Genomic DNA, 13,524 nt, shown 5'->3' with positions numbered 1-13,524 from the left:
ATCTCAAACATCCCACTACCTTCCCAAGTCACATCACCAAGGCATTACTAAATCAACCCTAGTAGATAGGACAATGCAACCCCCCTTCCGTCTTCTGGTCCTAGCTAAATAAGCTCAAAGAGTTGTACTTGACCTTTGAGCCTCTTTGAATCTAGATTTGCCCCCAGCTCACCTTCCCGGTACTGTAGAGCCAACACTTAACCAAGAAATACTACCTCCTTTGCTTTGCCTCTCACTCAACTGACATTTCCTGAACATTTTACAGGGCAGGGCCCATAATGGGTGCTTCAAGAGACCAAGAGATGATTCAGAAACAGCTCCTGCCCTCCAGGAAAAGAGGACAGGGCAGGGATTGGGACACGTAGACACACAACTACTCCCCAAGGCCAGCCCTAACAACTGGGACAGGTGCCAGAGAAAAGGACAGTGTGTGTGCAGAGCACGTTCCCCCACCCCCCGCCAGACAGGCACACAAAATGGGGGAGAGAGGACAGGGGCTGCTTGTACAGAGATACGGAGAGAGATACTTCTCCTGTGTGAAAGAAGGAAGAACTATGCACAGACTTGAGACCTTCAGGTCTATGGTTGCAAGGAGATCACCAAGGAAAAAAAAATGCATGCTCAAGGATATACAGACTTCAGCACACAGCCTGTCAACAAACCTCAAATTTTCACTTTATCACAACAGTGAAGCACATTAACTTTTTTTTTCTTGTTCTGTTCCTTGAATTCAGGGCCTGGGTGGTGCTGACCCTGCCTGCGCTTTCATGGCCAAGGCTAGTGCTCTACCACTTGAGTCATACCTCCACTCCTGGCTTTTATGGTGGCTAATTGGAGATAGGACTCTCACAGACTTTTCAGCCTTTTTGCTGACTTTTTGCTTCAAACTTCAATCCTCAGATCTCAGCTCCAAAGTAGATAGGATTACAGGCACAAGCCACCAGTGCCCAGTGCACATCAACATTTACCTAGCTTTTTTAGGAGGCAGATTTTGACAAAGCCACAGACAGGAAAACACATAGCACATCACACAATAATTTAGACACAATCTGCCATCACTCAGCACTGACTGGGAGCTTCTTAGCATTAACACAGGCGATGTCACAACAGGTGTGGGAATTTTCAAGTTTTGGTTGTGCTTTTTTTTTTCTTTGGCCAGTCCAGGGCCTTGAACTCAAGGCCTGAGCACTGTCCCTGGCTTCTTTTTTTTTTTTTTTTCTCAAGGCTAGCACTCTGCCACTTGAGCCACAGCGCAACTTCTGGCCGTTTTCTATATATGTGGTGCTGAGGAATCAAACCCAGGGCTTCATGTATACAAGGCAAGCACTCTTGCGACTAGGCCATATTCCCAGCCCCATTGGTTGTGTTTTTTATATGTATTATTTCTTGAACATGCTTGATTAACACCACATGTAATAAAATAAATCCACAAATAAAAGGGACTTACTTTATTAGTAGTAATAATGTTCTATTCCTAGGCACTTGTATCTGACTACTTATACTCCAGGCCTGCATTGGGCACTTTATGCCTGAGTGACATTCACATAGGTACAGTGCAGCAGTAGCCACCTGTTCTACCAGGTCAGTACCTGAGCACTAGACAGTGGTTAAAAATATTAACTTAGGGAATCCTCATAGAAGCCTATATAGTGCAAAGTAAAATCATCTTCAAATCAACATTTGGAAACCAGAGCTCCCAGAATACTAACAGATCAGGGAAGGATGCAGGTGCCAGAGTGGGCATCCAATCCAGAGTGAGGACAACAGATTGACCTTACCTGCCCCCCTCACCTGTGGTCAGGAAACGCCAAGGAGCCCAGATAATGCCTGGAAGGGAAGGGGCTCTATCAACCTTCCTGGAACCCACACACACTATAGTAGTGAGAAAGGAATGAAGGAACCTAAGAGCCAGCAAAAGGCAAGGACGAGTAAATAGCTGGCCTTGACCTGCAAGGCTCTCCTCCTCGGTGTGTGGGCAGGGCAGGGCAGCAGCTGAGGGGAAGGTAGAAGGGGAGGAGGGGACAGCTACCAGGATACTGGGGACCTGTCCCCACACATCTGATGTCCTCACAGGTCACTGAAGATCAGAGAGGAACAGTCAGGCCCCAGAAGAGATTGTCTCCATCTCTATGTCTACCTCTTCCCCTTGAAGTCTCAGATGAGGAACTTCACAGAAGGCTGGAGGAAGAGGCAGGAGGAGGGGGAGGGGGGGAACACCACCCGGGATGAACCCGCTGCGTTCTCTCAATGACTAGGGATCCTGCCTCCCTTTAAATAAACTGCAACGGTGGCAGCAACCTGGACTCTGCGTCCTCCCAGTTCGGAGGGAAAGTTCCCGAAGGCAGCTTTCTCTGCGGGGCTGGCCCCGCACACACCCGCACCCTCTGCAGAACCCCGCTACCCTAAGTGCCGTCCCGGGTTCAACCGCCCTAATCCCAACCCAGGTCGGAAGTGCACTCCGACCCGCGGCGACACGGATCCGCGCGCTCCTCCGCCCGATTCTCCGCCCGCGCCGCGCCGCGCTGGCCGAGAGGGGCCCTGTGCACCCCAGGGCCCTGTGCACCCCAGGGCCCTCGGAGCCGGGAGAGGGGGGGCGGCCGCCACCTGCGCGGCGCCGAGGCGGGGCTCGGGCTGTGGGCGCTGTCGGGTGCGGGGCAACCAGGAAGCGCGGGGCCGGGCGGGGAGCCGGGAGGGGAAGGGCCTGGAGAGGCACGGAGTCCAGCCGGAGGGGGAGCGCGGGGTCGGGAGAGGCGCGGGGTCCGGCCGGAGCGGGAGCGCGGGACCAGGAGAGGCGCAGGTCGGTCCCCGACCTCCCCGTCCCCCGAGGGGCCCGCGGCCACAGACGCCTACCGGGACCCTCACTCACCTGGCCCCGGGGACGGCGACACGCGAGGAGCGAGCGGGAACTTGGGAGGCAGCGACGCTCTCCACGGACGCCTAGGTTCTGTCTGCTGCGAGCTCGCTCCCACTCGCGCTTTCCGCACTCGCGACCCGCGGGCTACGAGTCTGTCTCGGTGGGGAGGGAAGGAGGAGCCGGGCGGGCGGAAAACTCCCGGGGTGCGGCCGCCCCCACGTGCCCCGGGGCGGAGCTGTTCTCGGGGGCGGAGCCTTACCCTGACCACGCCCCCGCTCGGAGACGCTGGTCTTCTTGTGGGGGCGGGGCCTGCTCAGGCCACACCCTTGTGCGGCGCCACGGAGCTTCTCTTGGGGCCGTGGCCACGCCCCCTCGAGTCAGTGGTGAAGCTGCCTTCCGGAGCGTGGCTGGGTAGTGCCGTGGGCGTGGCCTGGTCGTGGCCACGTGGCCCGGAGAGGAGAGACCTCCCTCCACCTGCGCTCCCTGGCGCTCAGGATTTTCAGCTGCCTTAGGGTTAGTAAGAGAGGCACCAGGGCAGCGCCCCGACCCCACCTGGGCCCCGTCCTGCCTCGGGCTGCATTTGGCCCGGTGCATATCGTTAGTGGCTCTTTTGCAAGTGAAGGAAACTTCCTACATTAAAAAGGTTCCCGCGGTATGGTGGGGGGGTGGGGAAGCTCCTGACCGCGGCGGTCTCCCCCCCACCCCCACGCAACCCCGATGCACTCGTGCAAAAACATCAGACAAACTCCAGCTGAGAAACTGCTGCAGAATACAGGACCAGTGCTCCCCAGACTGTCAAAGTCATCGTAAAGGAAGCCTGAGGCGCTGTCACAACCAAAGGAAATATTGAAGTCTGGGAGGTAGCTCAGTGGTATGAGTACTTGCCTAGCAAACATGAGGTCCTGAGCTTAATCCCCACTAGTAGGAAGAAAAGAAAACGTAAAGAAATAATTAAATAAATATGGTGTACTGGATGAGATAAAACCTGAGTACAATAAAACATTATTACTAAAGCATCAATGGTGGTTCATTTTATTCTACAACATGCTAGGATGTTAATATCAAGTGAAGTGAATTTGATGGCAACTTCTTGGGTTATCTTCACAATTTTCTAAACTAAACTGTTCTAATATTATTTCTTTATTTAAAAGAAAAAAGAAGATGTTGCCACAACGCTGGTGGCTCACACCTGTAATCCTATCTACACAGAAGGCTCAGATCTGAGGATTGTGGTTCAAAGCTAGCCCTGGCAGGAAAGTCTGTAAGACTCTTATCCAATTAGCCACCAAAAAACTGCAAGTGGGGCTCAAAGTGGTAGAGCACTAGCCTTGAGCTGAGAAATCTCAGGTACAGTCCCCAGGTCCTGAATTCAAGCCCCATGACCTACAAAAAAAAAAAGTGATGCAGGAAATACATGAAAATTTTTAAACATTTTAAAAATAAGTTTTAAAAATGGTTAGTGCCAGGCACTGGTGGCTTACCTGTAATCCTAACTACTCATGATGCTGAGATCTGAGGATTGCAGTTCAAAGCCAGCCTGGGCTGGAAAGTCCATGAGACCCTTATTTCCAATTACTACAAGAAAACTGGAAGTGGAGCTATGGCTTAAAGTGCTAGAACAATAGACTTAAACAGAAAGTCTCAGGTTGGGGATGTAGCTTAATGGTAAAGTGCTTGCCTAGCATGCATGAAGCCCTGGGTTTGGTTTCCTCAGTACCACATTAAAAAGGAAGAAAGGAAGAGAGGGAGGGGAAGAAAGACAAAGGAAGGGAGGGAGGGAGGGAGGGAGGGAGGGAGGGAGGGAGGGAATAAAATCTCATGGACTGCACCCAAGCCTTGTGTTCCAGCCCCTGGACCAGCACTGGGGGGGGAAAAAAAAGATTAGCTCTTCACTGCCCCAAATCTCTTCTAGGCGTGTCCTTTCTGGATCTCTCTGTGTGTCCAACAAACCTTCTAAGTGTACATCTTTGCGCACACTTACCCAAATGTACTGCTTACAAAATAGGGTTATGTATACTTACCCACATGTATTGTTTACAAAGCAGGGTTACATCGTTGTTGCTTTTTTTCCCCACTGCATCTTGGCAGGACAAGATGGACCTGGTTCTTTTTAAGGAAGGCCCTATCACAGTCCAAGCTCCTTTCAGGCATTGGGTGGCCTATTTGTAATGTAGCTGGAAGCTTACCATGGAATTTGCATTTCAGAAGCTTGGGGAGCTGGAGCAGAAAGGACCAAGTGACTGGCAAGTACAGGGCTGGATTGGGCCAGAAGTGAAGCTGCCCCACCCAAGGCCTTTCCAGAAACTTCTGCAACTGGAGCACATCCATGTGCACCTTTCTTTCTCTGCTGAACTGTACATTTTGGACATGAGTGGGTGGATGGGAGTGAAAATAAGACTAAAAGCTCTCAGGTAGCACAAAGAAAATGCCTCCCAAAGAAAATGCCTCCCAGAAAATGCCTCCCAGAGAAGAAGCCCAGGGTCACAGGGCAGGTGGCTTGTGCCTGTATCCTAACTACTCAGAAGGTTGAGATCTAAGGTCCGCAGTTCAAAGCCAGAGCAGGAAAGTCTTTTGGATTCTCATCTCCAATCTACTACTAGAAAACCGGAAGTGGAGCTGTGGCTCAAAGTGAGAGTACTAGCCTTGAGCAGGAAAGTTCAGGGACAGCAGCCAGGCCCTGAGTTCACAGCCCCCCCCCCCCCCCCCCCCCGCCACCACAACTAACAACAACAAAAAACTTCCTTGTCCCTTTCTTGCTCTGGAGTTGCTAATGTCACTTGCTCTTTAGGACCTGGAGATTCCTGCAAAAATGTCATCTGGTGCTGACCCAGCTCCTCTGCCTAGACCCCTGCACCTGTCCTCTTCCCCTCACAGTGCCCCACTTTTCTGTAGATGCTGTGTTTAAAAAGAATCATATAGAGTCAAGTGCTCCAGCTCCTGCCTGTAATCCTACCTACTCAGAAGCTTGAGACCTGAGAATTGCAGTGCAAAGCCAGCCCAGGCAGGAAAGTCTATGGGACTCTTAATTAACTACCAAAAAGCTGGAAGAGGAGACATGGCTCCAGTGGTAGAACACCATCTATGAGTGAAAAGGTAAGAGAGAACAACCTGGCTGTGAGGAGTTTAAGCCCCAGTACTGGTGTGTGTCACACACACACACACAGGATTTCCTGCCTGGAAGCCCTTCCGGGCAAGAATGTTGAATCACCACTAACTGTTCTCACCTTGCTATTTACTTTCAACAAGCATGTGGCATCTGCCCTATTCCTTGCACTAGGGGACAAGGAGGAGCACAGCGGGACTGGCCAAGGCTCAGTCCTCACGGCCAGTGGGCAGGGGACACTGCAAGGAAGTCTGCTAGGAAGGCAAAGTGAGACAAACGGTACCAAAGTTAACATTCTAACCTCTCAGTTCCAGGTGCATTTGTGGCATTTCCAAGGACTGCATGCTCTGAGCCTGGCTTTCTCACAGGAAACTTTCCAAGGGGTCTGTAAATGTCCACATGCTCACCCAGGCTCACGGCCGCTCACGCTAGCACAGGCTTGGAGTAACCGAAGGAGATATGACTGCCCTTGCCTCATAAAAGAAAGGTTGAGAACAGTAGAATCTTTCTTTCAACAAAGTGCAGTCATTAGGACTGGCCCTGTGCTTGTTGGTATAGAGAGAGAGAGAGAGAGAGAGAGAGAGAGAGAGAGAGAGAGAGACAGAGAGACAGAGAGAGACAGAGAGAGAGAGAGAGACAGAGAGAGACAGAGAGAGAAACTCTTGGGTACATTTTGTTTTGTTTTGGGTTTTTTGTCAGTCATGGGACTTGAACTTGGAGCTGTCCATGATCTCTTTTGCTCAATATTAAGGTTAGGAAAATGGAGGAGAATGGAAAAGAAAATAGACCAAACTCTATCTTCAACAGGCTAGGACTGTTTCTTGTCAGTGACGGGTGCAGGCCTTCCCACGGATATGGAGGTTGTGCAAGGGACTAGATTTGGGGTCCAGCTTATATGGATCTTAACAAGGAAACAAAAGAGTAAAAATCAGGCCGTAGTTCCTCAGGGGTACATTCGGTGAGGTCCAGAGTGGAATGTCTGGCCTGGGGCGATGGGGACTTTCAGCTAAGCCCAGGTCAGAGTGACCAGGCTGCAGACACACAGATGAGCTCACACCTGGTGTTTTGCTTGACCTGGGGGAATAAGGCAAGAGTCAATCCTTCACCTAGCACTCTACCACTTTGAGCCACAGAACCACTTCTGGTTTTCTGATAGTTAATTGGAGATAGAAGTTTCTCTGACTTTCCTGCTAGGACTGGCTTTAAAACTCAATTCTCAGATCTCAAGCTCCAGAGTAGCTAGGATTATAGGTGAGAGCCACCTGCAACTTACTTAATTCCTGTGTTCTCAACATGGCTCCTAATTTAATGGAAAAACAAATAAATCCCATATATGCCCATGTTCATACAGAACACAATGATACAGTCCCATCAATTGTTAGAAACTGTAATTTTTCCATTCTGTCTGGTACATAGCATTGCCCAGAGACCCCTAAAATCCCCCCAGCCCTTGCCTCCACCTATCTGCCAACTTAAGGTGCAAAACGTGCCAAAGAAAGACTGGCTTTAACTGGTTAGTAGACATGCCTAACTGGTGATATGGTTTCTTAGTTTCTTCTCCTTTCCTGCATTCCTTGGTGTGATTTGGATCTCCTTTGCTTCCTCCTCTGCCTCTTTTTTCTCGCCTTCTGATGGTAATGGGGCTTGAACTCAAGGCTATCATTTAGCTTTTTCCTCTCAAGGCTAGCATTCTTCCACTTGAGCCACAGCTCCACTTCTGGCTTTTTTTTTCTTTTTGGTTGTTAATTATAGATAAGAGCTTCACACCAGGCACTAGTGGCTTACACCGCTAATCCTAGCTATACTGGAGGCTGAGATCTACACTGAGGCTGGAAGCTACACTGTGGATCACAGTTCAAAGCCAACATGGACAGAAAAGTTCTTGACACTCTTACTCAGGATGCTGAGATCTGAGAATTGCAGCTCTAAGCCAGCCTGGGCAGACAAATCTGAGAGACTCTTTTTTTCTTTTTTTTTATCATGGTGCTTAAACTCTGGGCCTGGGTGCTGTCCCTTGCTCTTTTTGCTCAAAGCTAGCACTCTACCACTTGAGCCACATTCCCAGCCCCTCTGAGAGACTCTTTTCTCCAGTGAACCTTTAAAAAAAGCTGGAAGCAGAATTGTAGCTCGGGTGGTAGAGCGGTAGGTAGCCTTGAGTAAAGAGGCCAATGAGAAGCTCCAGACCCTAAGTTCAAGCCTCAGTACCAGCACCCTAGAGAAAAAAGAGGGTGGGGGAGATCAAATTTTATTATATGAAATACACCTTTGAAGTGTAATCTACTGATCATGATAAGTCACATAATACTGAATCAATACTAAAAGTGTAAGATCAGACAAGGCACAGGAAAACATAAAATGCTATGTAATCTTATAGTTTACATAGAAAATTTATTGAAATATTCTCAACTTGAACAGGAGTCAGTAGAGGTATAGTGGCTTGTGCCTATAATCCCAGCTACTTGAGAGGTAAAGGTAGGAAGATCCATGGTTTAAGGTCAGTCCAAGCAGAAAATTAGAAGTGTAACAAGGAACAAGCTAGAAGTAGTAGTGCACATCTATAATCCCAGCTACTCTGGAGGCAGATACAGGAGGATTTCGATCTGAGGCTTGCCTGCAGGAGAGAGAATAATGGGATTCTATCTGAAAACAAGGCAAAAAAGAAAAAGAAAAAAATACATGCTAAATCTAGACAGGGTGATGCATGCCAGCACTTTGGAGGCTAAAACAGGAAGTTCACAAGTTTGAGGCTAGCTGGGTTACAGAAAGAAAGAAAACTAATATACATGCTGATGTTAAAATAGTAATGTTGTCTTTTTTTATTTTACAAAAATCATATGACCAATTGGGAAGAAAGTTGATATGTCTATAAAACAAAACAAACAAAATAATAATGTTCTCCACACAGCTGTACCTCAGGTGAGCCAGCAGTTTGGATACCTCTAATAAACTTTTCTGCCTGAACAATTGCATGGCCTAACCTTACATAATGGTGCTGACACCTAGGAGGGGGTAGTATCAGGAGCTGCTGGATTCCCTCCTTGTCTCTCTCTGAGGGTTAATTCGCATCCTGACCAACCCCCCAGAGACCTGAACTGCCAAAGGACCTTCATGCTAGACTTCTTGCCTTTACCATTGCTGGCCATACATCCACCACACCATCTCCTTTCTACATCTGGTGAGTGACTCCCTTCTACTTTCTATGTCTTCAAGGACTTCTCCCTTCTACAGCATCCCCTGGCACTCTCTAAAGGACTTTATAAAGCCAAAACTATTTTTGTCACAGTTTCTGCTAATGCAATGGTAAATGGACAGAGGTTCTACACATTCAGACTTTCTTCCCTCGTCCTCGTCTCTTTCTGACTCCTGTGTCTTCTGTCTCATAAGCCTCCCAGCCATCTCCTCCAGAAACTTTCCTTGTATTATAGGAGTTCATCCCCCCCCCCCCACCGCCAATTTCTCTTTCTGTCTGCCTCTGTAAAGCTGTCTGTCTCTCCTAGAGAGCCTCCTCACTGTTACAGTGTGTCCTGCCTTTCTGCTGGTCTGTTTTCCTGCTGCTTGTCTGCTTGTTTGCTTGTTTGGTTACTAAAGCTCCACCAAGTTTTCTTACCATCCTGACTTTTGACCTTTTTTTTTTTTTGCCATATTGGCCACGTGGTGGGGTTTTCTTACAACCCCCACCCCTCTAACAAGTGTTCAAAGGCCAATTTGTATGCCAATGTATCTCTTTACCAAGTTGTTTTAAAGGTTTTCTGATAACTGTCTCCACAGGCCAAAGAAAGAAAGAAAGAGAGAAAGAGAAAAAGAGAGAAAGAAAGAAAGAAAGAAAGAAAGAAAGAAAGAAAGAAAGAAAGAGAGAGAGAGAGAGAAGGAAGGAAGGAAGGAAAGAAAGAAAGAAAGAAAGAAAGAAAGAAAGAAAGAAAGAAAGAAAGAAAGAAAGAAAGAAAGGCAGTTTTAAACTCAAGCCATAAAGCTCATTAGATTTAGGTGCAAAATGTAATGAAAGAGAAAGGAATTGAGCAAACAAAAGTAGTTTCTTTGGTTAAGAAAGGATTTGGAAAATAAGAATTGTCTTAATGTTTGTTCCAAAATGGAAAAAGGGAGAAAATTAATACAAACCCCAGAAGGTTTGGGTGAGTAGCAGATGGTATGAATATGTCTTGAATTTATAAGATAGAGCTTATGAGGGCTAGGGATATGGCCTAGTGGCAAGAGCGCTTGCCTCGTATACATAAAGCCCTGGGTTTGATTCCCCAGCACCACATATATAGAAAACGGCCAAAAGTGGCGCTGTGGCTCAAGTGGCAGAGTGCTAGCCTTGAGCAAAAGGAAGCCAGGGACAGTACTCAGGCCCTGAGTTCAAGGCCCAGGACTGGCCACAAAAAAAAAAAAAAAAGATAGAGCTTATGAGAAAGTTAGTAAAGTTGATATGTAATTAAGTTGGCTGTGATTTAAATAAGGTCAAGATTAATAGACTGATGTAAAACCAGCATCTCATTCTTTATGTCCATCTATGAAAGTATAATTGTGCACTATTAAGTGTGTCAAGTTTTAGTATGTTTCCCAAGGAAGTGAGCTGCCTTGGATTCACAGCCTTTCAGTTAAACATTAACGGTTTCATGTAGTATCCTAAAGTGCTATATTCAGTTAAACATTAACTAGATTGTTTTAAAACTCTCCTCACATCTACTGATTTTTGTCCTTGCAGATTTTATCCTCTGCAACATTTTGTCAGACACACAGAGGAATAAATAACTCTTATAAGTACTTATTAGTCAATTCTTAACAAGTTCCAGGTAAGCCCTGCTTAAAACTATTTCTGTTTATCTCCTTGTTGTTCCAGTTGGAAGTAAAAGGGTCAAAGGCTCATTTGACCTGAGAATCATGGTTTGAAGCCAGCTCAGGCAGAAAACTCCTCCTGAGATTCCTATCTCTATTTAACCAGCAGAATTCTGGAAATGGTGTTGTGGCTCTAGATGGTAGAACACTAGCCTTGAGCATAAGAGCTCAGGAATAGTGCCCAGGCTCTGAGTTCAAGCTCTGCAACTAGAGAAAAAAACAAATACGCAAATAAAACACCGACTGGTACAAACCGTCCCAGCAACAAGCACCTAGAATCCCTGAACAAAACTAGTCCTAGTGACCAGGAACTATGGAGAGGAGGAAGAGGGGATATGGTGTCACATCCGAAATGGAGTCACTTTGCACTTGCTCTTTCAAAACTGACCAGAGCCAGGTCAAAAGAAACTAGTTAATAAACATGCCAATCTACTGTTCATACCTGTCTTTCTCCTAGATGGATGGGAATTCATAGTGAGTCGTAGACTTGGGGCAGTTTGCCTTGGAACCTTCCTGGGTCTCCACCTGGACATCTATAGTCCAGTTACAGAAATGTTCAAGGCCTCCCCCTGGGCTCCGAACCACTCCAATCCAGCCCTAGCTTCTGAATGCTTATTCTCAAGCGGTCTACCATCTTCTCCTCTACCCAGTTGCCAGATGTTGATCAGTCAGTAGTAGCTAGGGACATTTTCTACCAACTCCAGGACCACCTGGAATACAGGAGATAGAAACTAGCCAAGTCATGCAATTTCTAATATTTGGCCTGGAACCCTTCCTTCTGCTGTTCATGTGTCCTTTAATATTCTTTCTTATTGCTCAGTCCCTGTCTTGTAAGATTTCTCTCAGATTTCATGCAAACACACATATGCATGTTTACCACCAAGAAACAGTCACTGCTGCCTTCTCTCAGACAGGACAACATCTCTGCCTTCAACCCCTAATGTCAATGCCCCTTGCCAGCGGGAAGCAGCCAGAGAGAATTATCTCCCTTTATAACTATCAAAAAGCTAGAATATTAGGGAAAATGACCCTTTCCCTCCATGTGAAGGTGCACATAGATATTCCCTCCCCCTTGGTTTTCCATGTGGGACCGCACGCACCTGTCCTTTCCTAGAAGTCTCAGCCCAGTACCTGTGTAACCCAGGTGTCAGGCACACTTGGGGCAGTAGGAGGTCCCCCAAGCTTGGAAGTCACTCTCCCTTCCTGAACTGCCCTGGTCACGCCTCCTTTGGGCCTGGGTGGTTCCCAGGCTCTGAGGTCGTGTCTGCATCTGCCATGGCCACTCCTCCTCCCTGCCCTCTCCCTACATTCACCCCAGTCTCTACACAGCTATATCTCATGTGGGACAGCAGTTTGGGTACCTCTAACAAACTTCTTTGCTGGGGGTGGGGGGAGGTTAAAAAGAAAACAGCTAGGAGACAATGGCTCATACCTGTAATTCTAGCTACTCGGGAGACTGAACCTGAGAATTGCAGTTCGAAGCCAGCCAGAGAAGGAAAGTACTTCAGACCCTCATCTCCAGTTAACCAGCAGGGGAAAAAAAAGCCAGAAGTGGAGCTGTGGTTTAAGTAGTAGAATACTACCCTTGAGCACAAAAGCTCAGGGACTGGGCCCAGACCTTGAGTTCAAGGCCCAGGACCAGTACCAAAGCAAGCAAGCAAACAAACAAAAACCCAAAACAAACAAGAAAACAACTCTGGTCACCTAACAATTTTATGTCTTGTCTCTCTATTGTATCTGACCTGGAGTCTGAATCCTAGGCAGCACTGGGAAGGCCTCAGTATGTAGCCTGGGCCTCTGCAGGGGCTTCCTTGCCACTCTTCCTGTCTGGGTGTACAAGATTCAAACCTGGCTTGTTGCTGCCTTAAAACCACCACCGAGGGCTCACCAGGGTCTACTTCACCCCCTGAACAAAACACGTGCCTTGCTCTCACTGAACTGCCTCTGCAAGCCCCTGAGCCTGGCCCTGTGAGAACCAAGGAAAAGTGTAGCCCCCCAGCTCCTAGAAACAATAGGGCTTGTAAAATTTCACTGTCTTAGATTTTACTCTTGGCTTCTATAACTCCATTTTGGTGGCTCCATGCTAGAGGGCTGCACTCCCACCTGTGAGACTAGTTCCTTGTAGTTTGACATTTAAAAATATGTGTAGCCCTTGTTCCTCTCTGTATCTAGGTAGCAACCATAGTAACAGATTGTAAAAGTGATCATAGTGATAGATTATAGAAATAACGACAGTAGTAGTTACAGAAATAACATGGAGACTATCAGGTTGGTCCACTTAAGATTGAGTACTGGATTGTTTTAGCCCACTCATGCTTGCTTAGTTGATATTAAGGGAACATGGTAACAATTGTTAAAATAAAGTCGATATTAGGCAGCCTGACTGTGAAATTCTGCTTCTGTAAATGGTTTGCTTAACCCATCTGTGACTTTCTCTACCCCCTGCATTGACCCCCTGCATCTGTGCTACATGACCACCTGCTGTAGAATGCATAGCTTCTACTTTTAAGAACCCAGTCCTGCGGTGGCTCATTGCTGTTCTTTACCATCCCAACGGCGGAGAACAGTCGCTGTGCACAGCTAAATAAGACTCCTCACCCGATTGACTGAGTGCTGGTGACTTTCTTTTCGTGGGTGCGAGTCCTGGGTGGCCAGGATACTGCAGCCCTCTTCAAAGCCAATGGAAGCTGTTCCTTCCCTCTTCTGAACCATGTCCTGTCTCCCACCTTGA

General features: G+C 47.6%; 1 protein-coding gene across 2 annotated transcripts in view; it reads right to left on the bottom strand.

Moving 5' to 3' along the window:
- Positions 1-3,022, bottom strand: part of Anxa11 (annexin A11) — a 47,189-nt gene extending 44,167 nt beyond the window's left edge. The window contains exon 1 of one of the 2 annotated variants that reach the window (XM_048339151.1): positions 2,867-3,022. The gene's annotated coding sequence lies outside the window, so the exon portion shown is untranslated. The remainder of the gene's footprint in view (positions 1-2,866) is intronic. The other variant, XM_048339150.1, reaches the window with a different exon arrangement.
- Between the last annotated feature and the right edge of the window lie 10,502 nt (positions 3,023-13,524).

The sequence above is a fragment of the Perognathus longimembris genome, chromosome 2 (genome assembly GCF_023159225.1).
Source record: "Perognathus longimembris pacificus isolate PPM17 chromosome 2, ASM2315922v1, whole genome shotgun sequence".
NCBI lineage: Eukaryota > Metazoa > Chordata > Mammalia > Rodentia > Heteromyidae > Perognathus > Perognathus longimembris.
Note: the sequence above shows the minus strand (reverse complement) of the source record. Positions and strands in the feature narration are given on the sequence as shown.